General features: G+C 37.8%; 1 protein-coding gene across 1 annotated transcript in view; it reads right to left on the bottom strand.

Moving 5' to 3' along the window:
* Positions 1 to 10,366, bottom strand: part of GRAMD1C (GRAM domain containing 1C) — a 93,532-nt gene that overhangs the window by 72,258 nt on the left and 10,908 nt on the right. The gene's annotated exons all lie outside the window — the stretch shown is intronic.

Raw genomic sequence — 10,366 nt, forward strand, 5'->3', positions numbered from 1 at the left:
CTCTTTCCTGGGCCTGCTCGCATTACTCTTCCTCCCCCACAAGTTAAGTGAGTATAGTATTTCTACAAAGGTGGAACAGGCCATGAGAACTAGCAGCGCAGGACTCAGCTGATTCAGAGTGGAAAGCAGAAAACCTATCCCAGAAGTGAAAGGAAAAATTCCGAAGCTATCCAAGTGTGTGGAGGTTGAAGTCCCAGTTAGGACAACAAACAAGCAGACTGTCAGATCAGTAGGGGGTGTAACAGAGAGATCTTAGAAGAGAGACAGCCACAGATGAACTTGATAAATTCTCCATGTACTCCTAAATAAACAGGGACTACACGCATGTGTAACAGACATAGGAGAAATCCCAAACTATGCACACATTCCAGGATGGAGATACAAGAAGTCTCAGTGGAACATTAAAACTGGGACAAACTTGAAATTTTGAATGCACTACCCAATCTATACACAGATCTGTCAGCAGAAGGGAAAAGCCTTACGGGCTCTCTGTCTTTGAGCATAATTTCTCACCAATGATTGGCTGATATAAGGGGTGACACTAGAAACCAACCTTAAAAATAAAACAACAACAATAATGATAAACTGAGCAAAGACATTTGCTTCCACATACCACAGGACAAACATATTTCACAGATTTACTCTAGGCAAGTTACTAAACAGAAATTAGCAATGACAAGCTTTAGGGGCAGAAAGGATGCAATCAGAATCCACAGCTGCTACAATATGTTATCTATATTGTCCAATTTTTTAAATTAATTTTATTTATTTATGACTGTGTTGGGTCTTCGTTGCTGCACGGGCTTTCTCTAGTTGAGGCGAGCAGGGGCTACTCTTTGTTGCGGTGTGCGGGCTTCTCATTGCAGTGGCTTCTCTTGGTGTGGAGCATGGGCTCTAGGTGTGTGGGTTTCAGTAGTTGTGGCTCACGGGCTCTAGAGCGCAGGCTCAGTAGTTGTGGTGCACGGGCTTAGTTGCTCCGCGGCATGTGGTATCTTCCCAAACCAGGGGTTGAACCGTGTCCCCTGCATCGGCAGGCGTTTATTAACCACTGCACCACCAGGGAAGTCCCTATGTTGTCCAATTTTCAAAAAACTTATGAAACATGAAAAGAAATAGGAAAATGTGACTCATAATAAGAAAAGAGATAAGCAGGCAATAGTCTTTCATGGTTCCCAGATACTGCATCTAGCAAAGACATCAAAGCAGTTATATAAAATATTTTCAAAGAGAAGAAAAAGAGGGAGAGGACTCAAATCAATAAAATTAGAAATGAAAAAGTAGAAGTTACAACGGACACCACAGAAATACAAAGCATCCTAAGAGACTACTACAAGCAACTCTATGCCAATAAAATGGACAACCTGGAAGAAATGGACAAATTCTTAGAAAGGTATAACCTTCCAAGACTGAACCAGGAAGAAACAGAAAATATGAACAGATCAATCACAACTAATGAAATTGAAACTGTGATTAAAAATCTTCCAACAAACAAAAGTCCAGGATCGGATGGCTTCACAGGTGAATTCTATCAAACATTTAGAGAAGAGCTAACACCCATCCTTCTCAAACTCTTCCACAAAATTGCAGAGGAAGGAACACTCCCTAACTCATTCTACGAGGCCACCATCACCCTGATACCAAAACCAGACAAAGATACTACAAAAAAAGAAAACTACAGACCAATATCACTGATGAATAGAGATGCAAAAATCCTCAACAAAATACCAGCAAACAGAATCCAAGAACACATTAAAATGATCATACATCATGATCAAGTGAGGTTTATCCCAAGGATGCAAGGATTCTTCAATATATGTGAATCAATCAATGTGATACACCATATTAACAAATTGAAGAATAAAAACCATATGATCATCTCAATAGACGCAGAAAAAGCTTTTGACAAAATTCAACACCCATTTATTATGAAAACTCTCCAGAAAGTGGGCATAGAGGGAACCTACCTCAGCATAATAAAGGCCGTATACGACAAACCCACAGCAAACATCATTCTCAATGGTGAAAAACTGAAAGCATTTCCTATAAGATCAGGAACAAGACAAGGATGTCCACTCTCGCCACTATTATTCAACATAGTTTTGGAAGTCCTAGCCACAGCAATCAGAGTGGTTAAGACTCGGCACTCTCCCTGCCAGGGCCCTGGGTTCCATCCCTGGTCGGGGAACAAAGATCCCACAAGCCGCGCAGTGTGTCATATATATATTTGTGTGTGTGTGTGTGTGTGTGTGTGTGTGTGTGTGTGTGTGTGAAGTATATATAAATATAAATATATATATATATTTTTTTTTAAATAGCTGTCCTTGAAGGTCCCAATTTCTTCTTTCTCTATAATCATTTTCAAAATATAACAATCTTCTCATTCTAAGTAATTCCAACACTTTTGGTGCATATTTATACATGTCAATACAGTAAAATTCAATAAACTAGCATCTTGCAGTCCAAAAATCCTAATGGCTGGCACCAGCTAGTCAAAAATGATCTGGAGAGTCTCACTGATTTGTATCTATGGTGCACTCCATAACCTCATAAGCATATTTTTAAAGCAGTTTTGATAGCAGACTGGAATAAGAGAAAGTGTAAAAATTAAGAGTAAATTAACTTGGCACATTAGTCATAAAAGACTAGATTGTACTGTAGTAATCAGCAACCCCCAAATCTCAGTGCTTACAAGAACAATGGTTTATTTCCCATTTAAACATAAGTGAACAATTGTGGGTTGGCAAAAGGCTTAGCTCCACACTGTCCTAACAGAGGGACATACGCTAATAAAGGCTCCACCATCCAGGGACAGGAACGTGGTAAAGAGTGTACTAACTCTAACGGCTTCCCCCTAGAAATGACACACATCATTTTGTTCACATTTCATTGACAAAAAAATAGTCACATGGCTATACTTAATTCAAGTACATGGAGAAACAAATATCTACCACAGGCCCAGAAGGAAATGATGTGACGAAAGAAACGCAACAGCTTCAGGGATAACAGCACATTTTGGCTTCTGTAAGAAACTTGCTTGCTTGCTTGGGGCGGGAAGAACCAGGTTCCTGATTGGCTGATTCAAAATTAAACAGCTCCCTCCCGCCTTGGGGACTTCCCGCCCTGTGAAGGGTATAAAAGCCTCGCCCGACTGTTAGTCGGGGTCTCACTCACTTCTCTCCGAGTGGGACCCTGTCCGGACAGTTTGTGTAAGCTTCTATACTTGTACTTGTATAAATCCTTTGCTAATCTTTCTACTTGGTGTTGGTGATTCTCGGGTGTCCTTGGTTGGGACACGGGTCGCATTTACCGGGGAACTCGACTCCAGGCGTGGGGCTCCCGGACCGCAACAATGAAACAAAAATCCTGATGAACAGAATGAATGATTATTTAAGATTACTGAATGGGCTAAATCAAGAATTACTGTACTACTAGAGAGGCAATGAATCTCTTCAGACAGCCCATTTCTACCCATTCAATGCAGAAGAAAATAGTCATTTAGAGTTCCATGCCAACAAGGCACTCAACTTTTAAAATGGAAATATAATTCACATACCATAAAATTCACCCTTTTACAATATACAATTCAGTGTGTTTTGGTATAGTCACAAAGCTGTGCCACTATCACCATTATCTAATTCCTAAAACTTTTATCATTCCCAAAAGAAACCCTATACCAATTAGCAGTCATTCCCCACTTGCCCCTCCACCCAGCCCCTATCAACCACTAATTTACTTTCTGTCTCTATAGATTTGCTTATTCTGGGAATTCATATAAACGGGACCATGCAATATTGTGGTCTTTGTGTCTGTCTTCTATCACTTAGCATAATGTATTCAAGGTTCATCCATATTGTAGCATGAAACATTACAACATTTCTGTTTATGGATATTATTCCACTTTATGAATATATTATACCACATTTTATCTATGTATTCATCAGTTGATGGACATTAGTGTTGTTTCCATTTTTTGGCTATTATGAATACTGCCACTATGAACATGGATGTACAAATTTTTGTGTGAATACGTTTCAGTTCTCTTGGGTATATACCCAAGAGTCAAATTGCTGGCTTACATGGTAACTCTATGTTTAACATTTTGAGGAACTGCCAAACTATTTTCCAAATTGGCTGCACCATTTTACATTCCCACAAGCAATGCATGGTTCCTATTTCTCCACATACTCGCCAACACCTAATGTCTGTCTTTTTCATTACAGTCATCCTAGAGGGTGTGAAACGGTATCCGACTGTAGTTTTGATTTATGTTTAGATAATGATGATTGATGTTGAACATCTCTTCCTGTGCTTATTCACCATTTGCATATCTTTGGAGAAATGTCTGTTCACATTTTAAGTGGGTTATTTGTGTTTTTATTATTCAGCTATGAGTTCTTTATATATTCCAGTATAAGTCCCTTATCAGATATTTGATCTGCAAATATATTCTCAAATTCTGTGAGTTGTCTTTTCATTTTCTTAATGGACTCCTTGAATCACAAAAGTTTATAACTTTGATGAAGTCTAACTTATCTATTTTTTTTTTTTTGCCCCTTGAGCTTTGTATCATATCTAAGAAATTATTGCCTAATCCAAAGGTCATGAATATTTACACCTATGTTTTCTTCTAAAAATTTTACAATTTTAATTCTTACATTTAGGTCTATGATCCATTTTGAATTAATTTTGTATTCAGTATGAAATAGGGGGTCCAAATTCATTCCTTTGTATGTGGATATCTAATTGTCCCAGAACGATCTGTTGAAAAGACTATTTCCCTCAATGAATTGTTTTGGCACCCTTGTCAAAAATCAACTGACCATAAATGTGAGAGTTTATTTCTAGACTCTATTCTATTCTATTAATCTATGTGTCTAGCCTTATATCAGGGCCACATTGTCTTGATTACTGTAGCTTTGTAGTAAGTTTTGAAATTAGGATGTTTATATTTTCCAACTTCACTCTTTTTCAAGATTGTCTTGGATATTCTTGGCCCTTGCATTTCCAATTGAACTTCGATTCAGCTTGTAAATTTCCACACCCTCCCCCCCCCAAAAAAATCGGTTGGGATCTTGATAGGGATGGCAATGAATTTGTAGATCAATTTAGGGAGTACTGCCATCTCAATAATGTTAAATCTTCCAACCCATGAACAAAAAATATCCTTTCATTTATTTATAGAATTTAAAATTTCTTTCATGAGACTTCATAGTTTCAATGTTCCTGTCTTACACTTCTTTTGTTAAATTTATTCCTAAGTATTTTATTCTTTTGATGCTATTGTAAATGGAATTCTTTTTTAAATTTCATTTTCAAGTCGTTCACTGCAATGTATAGATTTTCAATTAATTTTGGTTTTAGAATCAGGGTAACACTAGCCTCAGTGAATGATTTAGGAAGTGTTCCTTTTTTTTTTTTTTTTTTTTTTTTTAAGGGAAGGGATTTTGAAGGATTTGTGTTAATTCTCCTTTAAACAATGTGGTAGAATCTGCCAGTGAAGCCATCTGGTACTGAACTTTACTCTGTGAAGTTTCCCTGCTTTGGTTTGGTTTGGTTTGGTTTTCTTAGTAATTCAGTCTCTTTCCTTGTTATAGGTCTTTTGAGATTTTCTATTTCTTCTTGAGTGAGTTTCAGTAGTTAGTGTTTTTCTAGGAATTTGTCTAGTTCATCTACGTTCTCTCAGGTGTTATTTCAAATGTATAAGGTTAGCAAAACTTTAAGACTGATAATATCAAGTGTATTGGAACAAAAACCAAGACAGACTATATGTTCAGCCATATCTCAACAAATTAAGAGAAGTGAAACCATACAGAGTGTGTTTTCTGACTATAATGAAATCAATCTAGAAATCAGTCACAGGAAGATAGCACAAAAATCCCCAAACACTTGGACACTAAACAATGCACATCTAAATAATCCATGGGCCAAAGAGGAAGTCTCAGGGGAAATAAAAAACATACTGAACTGAATGAAAATAAAAATACAATATATCAACATCTGTGGGACACAACTGAAGCTGAGAAACAAATTTATAGCACTAAATACACACATTAGGAAAGGGGAAAAGTCTAATAATCTCAGTGTCCAACTCAAAAACTTAGAAGAAGAAAAAAAAAAACAAAAAACTTAGAAGAGGGAGAGCAAAATAAACCCAACATGAGCAAAAAAAAAAAAAAAAGTATATAATAAAGGTAAGAGAAATCAATGAAACAGAAAAACAAAAACAATAGAGTATCGATGAAAAAAGAGATGATTCTTTTAAAATAATCAGTGAAACTGGAAAACCTCTAAGCAAGACTGACAAAGGAAAAAAAACCTTGAGCAAGAAGATATGAATTACCAATATGAGGAATAAAACAAGGTATATAGCACTACAGACTCCAAAGACATCAAAAGGAAATACGGCAATACTATAAACAGCTCTACACATATAAATATGACAACTTAGATGAACAGACACAAACTATCACAACTCACTCAATATGAAATAATTTGGATAGATTTACAACCATTAATGAAATTGAATTTATAATTTAAAATCTCCCAAGGAAGAAATCTCCAGGCCCAGATGGCTTCCGTGGAGAATTTTATAAAACTTAAAAAAAATTAACTCTAAGTCTATACAGCCTCTTCTAAAAAACAGAAGAGGAGGGAGCACTTCCCTACTCATTATATTAAGGTAGTAGTACCCTGATACCAAAATGAGATAAAGACAGTACAAAGAAAAGAAAATTACAGAACAGTATCCCTCATACATATAGATGCAAAATCCCCAACAAAATACTAGCAACTGCAATAAAGCAATAGATGAAAATTATACAACATGACCAACTGGAGTTTATTCCAGGAATCCAAGGCAGGTTCAACACTCACAAATCGACCAACGTAATCCACCATACTAACATGTTGAAAAAGAAAAATCACATTACCACATCATTTGAAACAGAAAGAAAATTTTACAAAAGTCAATGTCCATTTGTGATTTTATTAATTAATTTGTTTGTTTATGGCTGCGTTGGGTCTTTGTTGCTGCACGCGAGCTTTCTCTAGTTGCAGCAAGCAGGGGCTACTCTCTGTTGTGGCGCGTGGGCTTCTCACTGCAGTGGCTTCTCTTTGCTGCGGAGCGTGGCCTCTAGGTGCATGGGCTTCAGTAGCTGTGGCTTGCGGGCGTAGTTGCTCCGTGGAACGTGGGATCTTCCCGGACCAGGGCTTGAACCCATGTTCCCTGCATTGGCAGGCAGATTCTTAACCACTGAGCCACCAGGGAAGTCCCATTTGTGATTTTAAAAACTCAGAAAAACAGGAATACAGGAAACGTCCTCAACTTGATAAAGAACATCTATCATGAATGTTGTGTTAGCAGGCATGAAAACAACATTAATCTCCTTGTATATCTCCATCAGAGCTCCTGGGTGACCAGATGCATTGTCAATGAGCGGTAATATTTTGAAGAAATCTTTTTTTCCAGCAGCAGGTCTCGACAGTGGGCTTAAAATAGTCAGTAAACAATATTGTAAGCAGATGTGCTGTCATCCGGGCCTTGCTGTGCACAGAGTAGATTTGGCATAATTCTTAAGGGCCCTAGGATTTTCAAAATGGTAAATGAGCACTGGCCTCAACTTAAGTCACCAGCAGCATTGGACCCTAACAAGAGAGCCAGCCTGTTTTCTGAAGCTCGGAAGCCAAGCATTGACTTTTCCTCCCCAGCTATAAATGTCCTAGATGGCATCTTCTTCCAATATTAGGCTCTTTTGTTTACACTGAAAATCTATTGCTTAGCGTAGCCACCTTTGTTAATTATCTTAGCGAGATATTTTGGATAATTTTACTGCAGTTTCACCTTGGACTTTGATGTTATGGAGATGGCTTCCTTCCTTAAACCTCATGAAACAGCATCTGCCAGCTTCAAACTTTTCTTCTGCAGCTTCCTTACCTCTCTCAGTCTTTGCAGAACCGAAGAGAGTTAGGACCTTGTCGGAATTAGGCTTTGGCTTAAGCGACTGTCGTGGCTTGTTTGATCTTCTATGCAGACCACTAAAACTTTCTCCGTATCAGCAATAAGGCTACTTTGTTTTCTTATCATTCCTGTTCACTGAAGTAGCACTTTTAGTTTCCTTCAAGAACTTTTCCTTTGCAGTAGAAACATGGCTAACTGACGCAAAAGGCCTAGCTTTCAGCCTGTCTCGGCTTTCGACATGCCTTCCTCACTAAGCTTAATGACTTCTAGCTTTTGATTTAAAGTGAGATGTATGACTCTTCCTTTCACTTGAACACTTGCAGGGTTATTAAACGGCCTAATCTCAATACTATTGTGTCTCAGGGAATAGGGAGGTCCACAGAGAGGAAGAGAGACAGGGGAATGGCAGGTCAGTGGAGCAGTCAGAACATAAAAAACATTTACTGATCAAGGTAAATGTTTTATGTTCTGACATAAAACATCCCCAAACAATTACAATACTAACATCAAAGATTACTGATCACAGATCACCATAACAAATATAACAATAAAAAAAGTTTGAAATATGCAAGAATTATCAAAATGTGACACAGAGACACAAAGTGAGCAAATGTTGGAAAAATGGTACTGATAGGCTTGCTCAACACAAGCTACAAACCTTCAATTTGTAAAGTATGCAATATCTGTGAAGTGCAATAAAACAAGGTATGGCTATATTCTAAAATTTAAATTTATATGTAAGGGCCCTTTTCACGCTAAAAACTGTCAACAAGGAGGCAAGAGTGCAGAGAAACTGTATCACTCACACTTGCTAGTGGAAACGTAAAATAGTACAGCAACTCTGGAAAAGTTCGGCAGTTTCTTAAAAACTAAATATGCAACGATCAGATGACCCAACAATTGCACTCCTGGGCATTTATCCCAGAGGAAAACTTACATTCACACAAACACCTGTACGTGGATGTTTACAGCAGCTTTATTCATCATGGTCGAAAACTGGAAACAGCCCAGATGTTCTTTCAACGGAAGAATGGTTAAACTGTGATTCATCCATACCATGGAATACTACTCAGCATTAAAGAGGAATAAACTATTGGTACATAAAACAAAATGGATGGATCTCCAGGGGAATATGAGTGAAAAGAGCCAATATAAAATGTTACATAACTGTATTATTCCTTTTATATAATATTCTTGAAATTAAACAATTATCAAAATGGAAAATGTTTTCCACTAACCTGGAAAATACGTTAGTGGCTGCCAAGGGTTAAGTAGGGGCAAGGGGCAGAAATAAAGTGGCTGTGTCTATAAAAGGGCTGTGCCTATAAAAATGATTCTTGTTGTGAAGGAAATGTTCCATATCTTGACCTTATCAATATCAATATGCTAGCCGTGATATTGTACTACAGTTTTGCAGAACGTTACCATTAGGCAAAACTGTTTAAAGGGTACAGAGTATCTGTATTATTCTTACAACTATATGTGAATGTAAAATTATCTCAAACTACAAGTGAAAAAAAAATAGAGTAAAAGAAGGAAAGGTTGGTAGGGATAGAATAAAGATGTTAATTCTGTGTAAGAGGGGAAAATGTTTAAAGTGCTTTTAATGCTGATTCAGATGTCAATACCCCATACCCTTATTTGTACTGCCTACCATTAGGCCATTTTACTACTTAGTAACATCTTGACCAGAGAAACAATGCAATTAAAATAACTTAATGACTGAGCCAAGTGTGACTAGGGTAATAGAAGCTCACTCTGGTAGATCGACAGGAAGTTTTAGAGGGACTAACATGCTATTTATTGAATCTCCTTCTGCTCACTCATACAGTATTAAATCCAAGTCCCAAAACTTCAAGGGAGACGAACAACAGTTAGTCCCAGTTTCCCCCACCACCCCAAGCCCAAGATGAGACAGATAAGCTTCCTTGTCTTCAACCTGCCCTTTCACAGAGGGTAAAACTCTTCAAGAGTCATAGCTTTGTAAACAGTTCTCAGTTCCAATTCCTACAAATCCAAGGCATCATCCCCTATCCCGGGGTGGCCATTAAACCTTGGTTACGGAGACTAATAAACTCCTCAGGGCTGCCTCAGCATTAATTCTCATGCTTACAACTCTGGCAATCAGTTCCCTCTTCTCCTTTAGCCCTTAGTTACTTCCCTTGCTATCTTGAGAGCCCACAAAAGCATTTTATTAAAAAGATGTTTGTAACATTTCACCCAGAATTTCTAAGTACTTGGTAGCAAAAGACATTCAACCCCCCCCCCCCCCCCCCCCCCACGCCTGCCCCCCCCGTCCATACATTTGTTCTCTACATCTGTGTCTCAATTTCTGCCCTGCAAACTGGTTCATCTGTACCATTTTTCTAGGTTCCACATATATGCGTTAATGTATGATATTTGTTTTTC

Source organism: Lipotes vexillifer, unplaced genomic scaffold, assembly GCF_000442215.2.
Source record: "Lipotes vexillifer unplaced genomic scaffold, Lipotes_vexillifer_v1.1 scaffold2235, whole genome shotgun sequence".
In the NCBI taxonomy this organism is placed as follows: Eukaryota; Metazoa; Chordata; class Mammalia; order Artiodactyla; family Lipotidae; genus Lipotes; species Lipotes vexillifer.